Consider the following 13,714-nt stretch of genomic DNA (forward strand, 5'->3'; position numbering starts at 1 on the left):
AAACCAACGTCTTACCTACTAATGAGTAATGACCACATTCTCTTGCCACGTGGTGAGAGAGTCACGTGACAATTTATTACCTTTGACAAGTTAAACGTGATTTTAATTAATAATTGCCAATTAAGCAGCTTAATTAAAGTGCTGAAGCACAATGACAATATTAAATTGTTTCAGAATGTTACTTATTGGTTAGTTGACAAAAGTTTTGCCTTACGCGTGTTCTATCTAGTGACCAATTAATCACAGTTTTTCATTGAATTACCAATTAAATTACTCTGAAAATTCCAAATTCATAGTAAGGGAAATCATTTGAACCGACTTATGCCTTAAACAATGTCAGATTTTAGAGTGGAATCTGAATGGGATAAATTCCAAATAAAACAACTAACAAGTACACACATGTCACAATTCAGAACAGAGAATAATCTCAAATAAGAAGTAGCACCTGACAATGAAGACGTTAATCCATAATCAGAAAAATTAAGGTATGATCACTACTTGCAACCTCAATTTTTTTTTTTTTGGTGTGTGTGTGTGTGTGTGTGTGATCTTTTGACTACGCTCGTTGGATGTTCTTAGTTGGTGGCAAACAAATGGATTTGGGTTGCTGTAGACTTTGCTAACAAGGAAATTCAGTTGAACAACTCTTTGAATAATAGTACAAATGAAATTGCCCCACCTTCTTGGTTAGACAAAGAAAGGGGAGAATTCATGTACTATCCTTAAAATCTTCAAAATTACACATTTCTCCCTTTAAAATTTATTATCATATTTATCCTTCTAAATGTAAAAACTCATAAATTTATTCAATTTATTGCAATTTCTATTAAAACTCAATAACTCATATTAAATTTATAAAGCTTATATTGTGTGCTTTATTAAAAAAATATGTGTGTGTGTTTGTGTAGCTTGTGTAAGTAAAAAAAATTGGCCTTCTAATTGACCGGTTTCTTAAGACAAATGCTTCATACTCTACTTGTGACGCATATACAATGTCTTTAGACATACACTTGTGTGTTCATCACAAGTAAGAAAATAATGACTTACACTTACACCGGTCAATCAGAAGACTTGATGTTTCTTTTAAACATGTTATATATATTTTACTAAACGGTAAATTGAATATTTTATAAATTAAAAAATAAGTTTAATTAAAAGGTAATAAATTGAGTAAATTTCTGACTTTTTGAAATTTGGAAGAATAATTATACGATATTATATTAAGAATATTAGACGGAGAAATACTTAATTTTAATTTTTACAAGGATGTACATTAAATTTCCCAACAAAATATAGAAAAAGAAAGAGCGGCTCTTGCTACGTATTGCACAAACCGCCCACATTTAATGCCATTTGTCACATCGAACGTCTGCTGCCAAATCCTCCACATTAATTAACCAATCATACGACAATGAGCTGCGGTTGGACTTTGTTGTGGCATTTTGGCAAGCGGTGCATTGGCTTAGCTTGTGTGGTGGCGCAAATAATATAATGCGCGAAAAAATATTTTTATATTGGTTTTTATTTTGATAGTCAACCACACAACACAATACAAAGTATTGCCGTGAGGTAGCGGTAAAAGATGGATGTCTGCCGTGTGGCAATGGGAAGGTTTCTTATGATAATTTATTACTAAAAATCTGCAGTTATTTTTCATGGTGATTTATTGAGATATGCGCAAATTAAATCAGTGGTGACAGTTTGATCTGCTATTTCAGTATCAATGAATTTCATTTTGAGAAGTGATAATTAGTTATATGAAATTATCAAAATGCATGCATTTTAAGATATTTTCAGATGAAATAAAATGAAATTATTTTTATAGGCAGAATAACTTTGAAACACTATTTTTTTTTTTTTACTTTAGGCATTAAAATAATACTTTTCATATACAAATAAATGTTAGAGATTGAATAAGTAGTTCAGTCGGTTTATTAAACTGTTGCGGAGGCATATATGTTGATTGAAGGGATTAATTTACCTCTATTTTTTAATTTAATTTTATTTATGTATGATTTTTTATATAATTTAGAGTAAAATATCCTATTTTATTTATGTATGATTTTTTATATAATTTAGAGTAAAATACTATAGATATTGTACAATTTATTTCATTCCCAATATGAAAATCTTATGTAATTGACTCTATTTATATTACTCTCTTGAAAATATGGCTATATCGGAACAAGTGTTCGTTTATTAACTGAAACTCAACTTAGTAGTGTGTGGGTTTGTAGGTTAAATGAGTGAACGACATATAAATTCAGATTATTGATTATTAATTATTACGTAAAATATTATCACTCAGATACTATCGCAATTTATATCAGTTCTGGCATAATATGTCTTTATTTTTATATTAAGCATGTGGATTTTCTGATTGACGATTGTGATTAAAAGATGAAATTCTGGATTAAATATTAGTCATCTAATTAAATAGTATGCCTTCTTTTGATATTATACATCTTTTATATATTTTTTTACATGTAGAAATCTAAAATTATTTAGACACATACTTGTCACATGTAAATTGTATCATCTTTCTAATTGATTATGACTTTTTAGATTGATTGACAATTGATTGGTCATGTTTTCATTTCTTTTCATTTCTTTTTATCTTTTGAGAAATGTTATTTGTCATTTAATATGTCATTTTGTATGAGATTATTGTATAAAAACATATCAAAAACATCAAAAAATATGTATGATATTTAATAAAGTATGTCATTTAAGAAATGTTATTCACATATAGATGTTATTTAATATGTCATTCAAAAATATTATTTGTCATTTTGTTTAAATGTTTTTTATGATACTACATCACTTTGTATGAGATTCTTTTTTGTTCTCTTGTAATAAATCTATGTTGCAACATACAGACACTGATAAGGCCATGTTCCCAAGGCCCTTCTAGCTTTAATGTAGGCTTTTCATTCGTATCCTGGGTTGGCCTCTAGGCGAGGTCTGAATCCCGGCCTTGTTCATGGCCTATATTGAAGCTAGAAGAGCCTTGGGAACATAGCCCTATCAGACACGATACTAGTAGATTTATTGTTATCCTTAAAAAAAATGTTAAAATTAATTTTAATAGTGCAGATGTGTTTTTCATAATTTAAAAAAAAATGTAATTGTGTTTTTCACTCTGGTGCGTTTGGGTGACACAGGAATAGCGCTAACTCAGAAATAGCTGCTATTTCTGGTGAGCTATTCTCAACACAACACGTCTGGGTGAAAAAAAAAATGTTATTCTCCACAAAGGAATAGCTCGGGTTAGCTGTTATTCCGTTATTCCTTAGAAATGTCGGATTAGCTGCTATTCCGAGCTATTCTTTGTTTCATCCAAGCACACCCAATATTGATATTGCATTAATATCAAATTATTAGAAGTTTTGAATATTTTACGGCCGAGTTTCAGCGGCTTAATTTCCTAAACGATCAATTAAATTCCTATTTGGCCCAAATCTGATTCAAATAAGAGAGAACAGTCCATACAATCATTTAGATATATCGTGATGTTTCTATTATTCATGTGATGCTTCTATTCATTACCATTTACATGTAGTCAGCGCCAATGCTTTCCACACTGGGGAAAAAAAAGGAAGAAATCCAGTGCGAACAAGTCTTCATTACATCCGGTCAGCGCACAATTATGACTAGTCTGTAAATTGACAAATCAAGAGGATTGAATATTAAAACTTTCAAGTTCATACTTAAATATGCTTACCTCAATTTTGTTAAGAATCAAGGCATTAAAAATTATAATTGTCTAAAATTAGCTTAATTTATCCGTTAATTATTTATCTTATCTTTATTCTACCCTTACTCATTAAATTAACGGGTATCAAACGAATAATGGATATTGTATCGAATAGTTGCTAAGTTATGTATTTAATCCACAAAAATAGCAAATAAATAAAAATATTGAATACATCATATATGCAATATCTTGAAATATAAAATTTATAATAATAGATCCTATTGTTTTAAGATATAAACTTTGTTTTACAAATTTATTTTTCATAAATTACTAATTTAAAAACCATAAAAATATTGATTAAATTAATTTTTTCATAACGGTGATGTGATAAGACTCATATTCTTACTTATCTGCCAATTTTTTTTCTCACCCATATATTCTCTTACAGTAAGTTAATTACAACTATGATACAACTATGATAAACGGATCATACAATGGTTTCGTTGACACCCCTAAATTATTTATTTACTACACCAAAACCTATCAGAAGCGTTTTCCGGATGATAATTTTTGCCGATTTTTTTATTTATATCCAAAAAATAAATCAAATTACAAAAAATAACCGAAGCAGTGTTGAAATTCAAAAACCATCCAATCCGGTTACCCAGTAACTGGATTTTTTTTTTCCGGTTATCCAATTCCCAGAATTGGAAAAAATGTCCGGTTATTGGATAACCGGAAATATGGTTTTGGTCCGGTTATCCAATAACCGGTTTTTTTTTTTTAAACCCATTTTTTTATAATATATGTATATGTATATTTTTCTATAATTTTAAATTTCAGATTTTTTTTTCTCGTAAATTTGATAAATCTAAATACGAATTTTATTTTATATGTATATGTGTATGTGTATGTGTATGTGTATGTGTATGTGTATGTGTATGTGTATGTTATGTATATGTGTATGTATATTTTTCTATAATTTTAAATTTTAGATTTGATTTACAAATTTTTTTTGTGCAAATTTGATAAATCTAAATACAAATTTTATTTTATATGTATATGTATATGTATATGTATATGTATATGTATATGTGTATGTATATGTGTAGGTATATTTTTCTATAATTTTAAATTTCAGATTTGATTTACAAATTTTTTTTGTGTAAATTTAATAAATCTAAATACGAATTTTATTTTATAAAAACGTATTTAATTATATTCACTGTTTTTGGAGATTTTTTAAATGTATGGTTTGGAGATACATTACAAAAGTGGGATGCAAAACAGTGAACCATTTTTAGAAAGGGAAAATTGTGAGATTGCCACTACAAAACCTTAAAATTGCGAGATTACCACTACAAACTTCAAAATTGTGAGAATGCCACTATAAAACGTCCATAATTGTGAAAATGCCATTAACAGTGTATTCTTATAATGTTTTTATCAAAAATTAATTTGAAGAGGCGATATCAACTGGAGTGTTACTTTTTTTGTATGAAGGGTATAATCGAAATACAGAATTATGTATATCAAAATAGTATTTTTCAGTTATTTTTTGATAAAAATATTATAAAAATACACTGTTAATGACATTTTCACAAGTATGAACGTTTTATAGTGGCATTCTCACAATTTTGAAGTTTGTAGTGGCAATCTCACAATTTCAAGGTTTTGTAGTGGCATTCTCACAATTTCCTCTTTTAGAAAGCAACAATGAAATTTTTCGGATCTTATACAATTAGGCAGGACAATTTTTTGTTCCAAACGAATTACAACCGTCAAATCAACCATTTTTATTTTCTCATATTGGATGGTTAGTGATTGCCTGATTGGTGTGGATGATTTTCATACTTCAAAATTCGTATTTAGATTTATCAAATTTACACAAAAAAAATTTGTAAATCAAATCTAAAATTTAAAATTATAGAAAAATACACATACACATATACATATATTATAAAAAAATGAGTTTAAAAAAAAAACAAAAAAAAACGGTTATTGGATAACCGGACCAAAACCATATTTCCGGTTATCCAATAACCGGACATTTTTTCCAATTCCGGGAATTGGATAACCGGAAAAAAAAAATCCGGTTACTGGGTAACCGGATTGGGTAGTTTTCGAATTTCAACACTGCTTCGGTTATTTTTTGTAATTTGATTTATTTTTTTGGATATAAATAAAAAAAATCGGTAATTTTTTTTTCCCGGAGGGTAAGAATTTCCAATTAACAAAATTTGAATTGTGAAAATCTCATGAAGCCATTGACCCATCCGTTGCCACCAATATTAGACGTTGACGTCGGATCTCTCAGTCTAACTAAACTTATTTGTTTGTAATTTTGTGCAGCCATATTTTTTGCATGCAGTTAATGACATGTTAATTATGGCGTTAATAGTGCAAAATTTATATATTGACTTTACAATTATTTTTCACAAGCACGTCACGTAATATAAAATTGCTTATTTTGTTCAATAATTCCAATACTTTATCGCCAAAGGTTTTTCTTGCTGCTGTTTATGTAGGTAGTACTACTGTGTTAATCACGTGTAAAACAATTACCGAATAAATTCATAAATTTATTTTCATCGTTGACATGTAGGTCGCTTGTTAATTTGTTATAGGATCTGTGTATAAAAGACGTATATTGTAACCCAAAATTTTTATTAATATCTAATTTTTGTTTTTTCAAAATTTCAAAATCTGCATCCGAATTCAACTTATTTTCATATCAGTCTAAATCAAAAAATTATTTTTCGGATCCAATTCCTAGATCCGAAAAATAATTTTCCAAATCCAAAAAGTCTCTTTCTGAGAAATTATTCTCCGGATTTAGTTATTTAATTAAATAGAAAATATTATAATTTTTTTATTGAAATATTAGAAGTATTTTTATATTTATTTACAAATAGATAAAATACTATATAATTCAATTTATTAGAAATACTGCGACAAATAATCCGGATCAACATTTTCGAGACTGGATTTTTGGTGACGGTAAGTAAACTTAAAATATTTCTCTGTGTGCTACTAAAAAAAATAAAAATATATAGGATCTGAGTTATTGCTCTCGGTTCAAAAGTCACTTCTGAGTAAATAAAGAAAATATTGTGATACTTCTATTTTCAAAAAAAAAATTGATATGACAAAATCAGACCGGAATGATTTTTATATCAACTTTTTTTTAATATAGATGCGGTATCTTGGAATTTGAATATACTAGGATCACGATATTTTCTTTGTTTACTCAGAATTAACTTTAAACCGGGATCAATAACTCATATCCAAAAAATATATTTAATTTTCTAATAACACACAGAGAAATATTTTAATTTTTCTTAAGCTGCTAAAAATCCGGCATGAAAATTGTTGATCTAGATTATTTGTCTCAGTCCTTCTAATAAATTAAATTATATAGTATTTCATCTATTTTCAAAGAAATATAAAAATATTTCTAATATTTCAATATAAAAAATAAATAAATCATTACATGTTCTATTTAATTAAAAAAATCCAGAGAATTATTTCTCAGAACTCGAAATTCAAAAAATAAATTTCCGGTTTTAGGAGTTAGATTCGAAAAATAATTCTCTGGTTTGGGTAGAACTGAAAATAAGTTGAATTTGAATGTAGATTTTGAAAAAAAAAAATTGGATATCAATACAAATTTGGGCATTCTAACTGCGCAATTTTAGTGCTTAATTTTATATTTTTATCGGATACAAAATACAAAAAACTGAGGGTAATGACTGATGAATGATGACTCGCTGTGAGTCGTCAATTCCTGACGCGAACTATGAATACAAAGAAAACATATCCGACCCGTAATAACAGGAGACGTCATAGAATTCGTATAATTAAAATAAGCTGTTGCCTGTTGGATCCAAACAGCTGACCTAAGTTTCTCCAGGGGGAAATCCCGCAGGCCATGCCAAATCAGCCCCCAAATCTCAACTAACTGTTTCTCGTTTTCCTTCGCTTCATCAGAAGGCACCATAAATTTCCGTGCATGGTAAGTAATACATCTCACACGTGGCAGTACTGTGTTAATGTATACGGTCTATATATACTGCGGCATCTTCATTACTCGACTTTCAACAGTCACTTCAAAAATTTCTTCCTTGCAATTGCACCTCCTAGCTATCTCCTTTCTGGCTTCTTTCTTTTGATTTCTTTTGTTTGTTAGGTTTGACCTTTCGGCTTTCTTGCAACGGGGATTACCTCCATTGATTCTTTCTACATTTCTCAAGCTACATCCCCACCTGCAAACATACTTTTCTAATTTCTTTGTTCTGAGTTTATACCATATATCGGCCATGAGAGACTACAAAGAAAAGAGCAGCCCCAAGAGGTTGAAGAAGTTGGTAAATCTCTTTCGGGCCGACCCTGTAATATCACAATCTAACAGCGAAGAAGACTACTCGACCCATAACGGTTTCTTCACCCCATCTTCGGCAACAAGTCCTGGTTACTTATCGGATATGAATCCGGCAAGCACCTCTACTACGCCTTTCAATCTTTCACCAAGGGATACCATGCCTTCTCCATTCACCAAGTCTCCATGGGTCCACTTTGGAGGGTTCTTTGATGAGGGGTCCACCACGGGTCTGGTCGGGTCCCTTGTCAGAGAGGAGGGACATGTGTACTCCTTAGCTGCTTCCGGCGAGTTGTTGTTTACCGGATCTGAGAGTAGGAATATACGGGTTTGGAAAAACCAGCATGAGTTTACGGGGTTCAAGTCCAGTAGCGGGTTTGTCAAAGCTATGGTCATTTCTGATGGTAAGATTTTTACGGGCCATCAAGATGGCAAGATAAGGGTGTGGAAGGTTTCACACAAAGATCTGACAGTGTATAAACGGGTCGCATCTCTCCCATTGATGAAGGATCTAATAAAGAGCTCAATTAACCCCTCTAACTATGTCGAGGTCAGGCGGCACCGTAATACAGTATGGATCCGCCATTTTGATGCTGTGTCATGTTTAAGTCTAGACGAAGAAGCGGGCTTGCTATACTCCGGTTCATGGGATAAGACAGTAAAGGTCTGGCGGGTCTCAGATTTTAAATGCTTGGAATCCATTAAAGCACATGATGATGCAGTAAACACAGTTACAGTCGGGTCTGACGGTTTGGTGTTCACCGGCTCAGCAGATGGAACAGTGAAGGTGTGGCGTAGAGAGATGACCAACAGCAAAGGCGGGACAACACGACACACGGCGGTGAAGACACTGCTGCAAGGCGAAAGTGCAGTGACGTCAATTGCAGTGTCAAAAGAATTCGGTGTTGCTTATGCGGGTTCATCTGATGGGAAGGTGAACTTTTGGGACATGAACCGGCGGTTTGCTTATGGAGGTGTTTTGCACGGGCACAAGATGGCGGTTTTATGCCTGGCGGTTTCAGGTCGGTTAGTGGTGAGCGGGTCCGCCGATAAGAGCTTGTGTGTGTGGAGGAGGGAGGAAAAGGGTGAAACCCACACGAAGGTTACTATGTTGACTGGTCACGAGGGACCGGTAAAGTGCGTGGCGGTGGAGGAGGAGAGGTATCAGGTGGGGTCGGGTTGGAGAGAGTGGGGACAAAGATGGGTGGTGTATAGTGGAAGCCTTGACCGCTCCGTCAAGGTTTGGCGCGTTGCGGAATACATGGAGCCACAGTTGGAGACGAATAGCAGAACGCCTGCTCACGTGATAGGAGGTGGTCGGTTGCCTTTGCACGTCCCTTTTGGGGGCGGCACAGATGGGACCAATGGGTGGGACCCCCTGATTGTGCGGAATTGGAAAGAGCACGGAAACGAAAGAGCGTGAAATACTGAAATGGTAAGCTGGTCTGCCAAAATTTAAAAGAAGAGAAGTGTAAAATGGGTTGTGGTTAGAGTTTAAAATAGTCTCGATTCGAACCGAGCTAAAACTACAGTTTAATTCAGCTAACTGAATTTGATAAAAATATAAATCAAACTCAAACTGAAGACTGTTCGCTTGAGTTCGATTCGTTGACATCCCTAATTGTGGGTTTTTTTTTTTTTTTGGGTTTTGTTCATTAAACTAGGATGATAGTGTGAATATATATATGAGGACTTGAGACAATAGCATGCAGGATGAAAAATGTTTTGTTGAATGGTTGTTGACTTAATTGTTTCTCCAATATGTAAATATATAGTTGTGTGCTTGATTTTTTCCAAAGAATCTTGGGAAAAAAAAAGGATGTGCTTAGAAGTTAAAACTTATTCACTGCTTCTACGTGTGTTTATGCTAAATGTTTTGTTGGCCAATATGTACAATTTTTTTTTTTGAGAAAGCAATATGTACAATTTTGAACGAAGTTTCAGCGTCGCTGGGATGCTCTAGTTTTTGCTTTATCTTTAGTCTTATTCTTACTGACAATAAATTTAAAGATTCAAGTGTCTCCACAAAAATAAATACTATAAATTTAAAGAGACGTCCTTACACACCCGAATCCAGATCCAGTTCAGTACCAAACATAGAATTATTAAATTCAAACCGTACTTTAACCCGACATGAATCTCAAAACGTACCCGGTTCTATTGTAGCTGTAGGCACCAAATTTGAATTGCTCAGCCGGAATCGTAGTGCGTTTATGTGTAACTAGGGCTGAGTAAATTGTTCATAACTCGCTCATTAAAAACTTGTTTAAACTTGTTCATTTATTAACTCGCTTAAACTCGCTCATTTACTTAATGAGCGAGCATGAGCATATTCTAACTCGCTCATTAAAAATTTGTCACATCTAATCCCTGTCGTATTCAATCTCAAATAAATTTCTACAGCACTAAGTTTCTATAGCATTAAATTAATGAAATAAATTTATGCAATATGTTGATTCTATTTTTGTAATATGTTGATTGTTGATGCTACTGTGGAGAATGTAATATGTTGATTATATTTTTGTTGGATTTTTATTCTATTTTATTTAAATGAATTATGACAATTTATTAAATTTTGGTACTCATAACTCGTGAGCCGCTCATAATTCGCTCACTTAGTAACTCGCTTAAACTCGCTCATTAACAACTCACTCATTTACTTAATGAGCCGAGCATGAGCATACTCTAACTTGCTCATTAATCACCCCTATGTGTAACTTGGTACAGTTTCTATGAGAATACGGATTCCTGCACCTTGAGCCTAGTGCTCTTCCTCAGATCTATGAGATTGACGTTTAGGGAGCACACAAGGGAACCAACTCTGCTGCTCTCCAAATAGGAGATCAGGACCCTGTTATTCTAAATCGAACCATTCATCTGTGTTGAGATTCGTGCATGAAAAAATTCAACGGTCCGATTTAGAATAACAGGGTCCTGCTCTCCTATTTGGAGAGCAGCAGAGTCGGATCCGCACACAAGTGCATTTGTTTTGATGTCTGCACTTATATCATTAGTTCACGACGGCTGCTCCTTCAGGGACACACTCGCTTTCTGTCATTGTTTTTCTCTCTCAATCCTCATCTTTATGTGATCGTCTCTTGAGTTACTAGTCTCCATTTTTTAATTTGAATATTAGAAGGAATTGAACTATTTCTTGTGTGTTACTTGAAAAAATAAAAATATTTTTGGATCTGAGTTATTGATCCCAGTTTAAAAATCACTTTTGGATATATAAAAAATTAACATGGTCCTTCTAGTACATTCAAATTCTATGGTACTCCATCTATTTTCAAATATTTTTTTTATTTGACATCATTCGACAGAGCCGAATTTTTTATTCTTTTGCTAATTTTCAAAAATAGATGGAGGAACTTATAATTTGAATATACTAAAAGGAACATCAGACAAAATAGATAAATAATCTTATAATTACATGTACTAGAAGTACTACGAAATATTTTTCAGGCATTATTTTTTGCGGCTATAAAAAAAATTAAAATATTTTGGTGTGGTACTGGAAAAAAATAAAAATGTTTTGAATCTGAATTATTGATCCCGGTTCAAAAATCACTTTTGGGTGTACAAATAAATTATCGTGGTCCTTCTAATACATTAAAATTCTAAGGTACTCCATCTATTTTCAAAAAAAATATTTTAATTTGACATCATTCGATAGAGCTGATTATTTTTTTTGAAAATAGATGGAGGAACTTATAATTTGAATATACTATAAAGAATATTAAATTTAATAGATAAAACAACTTATAATTAGATGTACTAGAAGCACTACGAAATATTTTTCAGGCATGATTTTTTGCGGTTTTATAAAAAAAAATATTTCTTGGTGTGTTACTGAAAAAAAATCATTTGAATCTGAGTTATTGATTCCGGTTCAAAAATCACTTCCGGGTATATAAAAAAATTATTGTGATTCTTCTAGTACATTCAAATTCTAAGGTACTCAATCTATTTTAATATATTCTAAGGTACTTCTAGAAAAATAGATGGAATGCCTTAGAATTTGAATGTACTAAAAGAACCACAATATTTTTTTTATATATATTCAGAAGTGATTTTTGAACCGGATCAATAACTGAGATCCAAAACATTTATATTTTTTTCTTCCGGTAATACACTAAGAAATAGTTTTTTTTTACAGCTGCGAAAAATCCTACCTAAAAAATATTTCATAGTACTTCTAGTACATCTAAATTATAAGATACTTTATCTATTTTGTTTGATGTTCCTTCTAATATATTCAAATTATAACTTGTTCTTTTACTTTTGAAAATTATATATAAAAGGGAATCAATTTTTTGGCTCTACGCATGATGTCAAATAATAAAAAAAAACCATCCGCAATATGAGAATGTGAACACCAATTTGTGTCTGCCATCTAAGATTGCGGACACCTCTTTGTGATGGTCCCAAAGGCACTTAGAGGGGGAGTGAATAGTTTTTTTTTTATATTTTTGATCTAAGTGATAATATTTTAACGTGTCTACAAGTTATTATTGGTGGAAACTATAATAACTTTGTTCTAAACTAAATGTAAAGTAAGTAAAGTAAATAGTAGAGTTTAGAGACACTTGACACGAGAGTTGTTTACGGAGTTCGGCACTAACGCCTACGTCTTCGGGGCTCGCGACCTTCTAGATGGTGAGCCTTTCTTTACCCAATGAGAAAAGAGTACAAGGTGGAACCGGTGAGCCCTCACAATTCTTCTGGAAAGTCACACGGCCCTAACAGCACAATCCGAGTAGCAAGGACTTCAAGGATTGCAAGATGAGCACAAGGCTCGAAGTAGTAAATGATTCGATCACGCAGGATCACTCTAGGAGTTGGTTGATTGATTGAATGAGCTTGAGATGGATTGTGTATATTGAAGTTGTAGTGCACAAGCAACAACGGCTTTCTCTAGATCTGTAAATACGAAATATTGAAGTTGGAGGTGGCTAGAGTTGTCCTCCAAACCTTGGTATAGCTTCTATTTATAGAGAGCTGATAAAAAGGAAGTAAGTGGTGCTGACCGTTGTAACGGTACAGGGGACCGTGACAACGGTAGGTCAATCGGAGAGGTTTGAAGTGTAATGACGGTTACTGTTGATCACGGTAGATGACCATGACAATGGTACCCACCACGGTAATCCTCTGGAAGGATAAGTGTTCGGTGACGTTTAAACCTATTTTAAGCGTCACGGGATTTGTACATGATTTATTTATTCCTTTGTCACGGTAAATGGACCGTGACAATGGTAGGCCTCACTTAGGTCAATCTCAAGCTTATTTTACCAATCTTACATATACGTTATCCTTAATCTTGAGTTAATGCTTTTGTTATCCAATGTCTTGTGCCTTCATGACCACATCCATGATGTTATATTGCTGTGTATTAATTCATCTTTGATGTGTATTTACTATTCCTTCACTTGTCATGAATCTGCACATATACTCAAGAGGAAAACTGTAAAATGCAATAATGTATGTTTTGCAAGTCTAGTCAAACAGATAAGTCGAGGGCTCCCAAAAGCCAACACTTTGCTGTCCGCCATTTGAGATTGCGGACGTGTCAAATCTTGAATTTACATGTTTCAGTTGTTATTTATTTTTTCTTTTTTTAGATAGTGATATATAGAGAT

At 32.4% G+C, this 13,714-nt stretch overlaps 1 pseudogene across 1 annotated transcript; it reads left to right on the top strand.

The window, feature by feature from the left end:
* The first annotated feature begins 7,665 nt into the window (after nucleotides 1–7,665).
* On the top strand, nucleotides 7,666–9,823 carry LOC144555910 (protein JINGUBANG pseudogene; annotated as a pseudogene). The gene has a single exon (XR_013512155.1). The product of XR_013512155.1 is annotated as a protein JINGUBANG pseudogene (transcript).
* The last annotated feature ends 3,891 nt before the right edge of the window (nucleotides 9,824–13,714 follow it).

The sequence above is a fragment of the Carex rostrata genome, chromosome 6 (genome assembly GCF_964058835.1).
Source record: "Carex rostrata chromosome 6, lpCarRost1.2, whole genome shotgun sequence".
NCBI lineage: Eukaryota > Viridiplantae > Streptophyta > Magnoliopsida > Poales > Cyperaceae > Carex > Carex rostrata.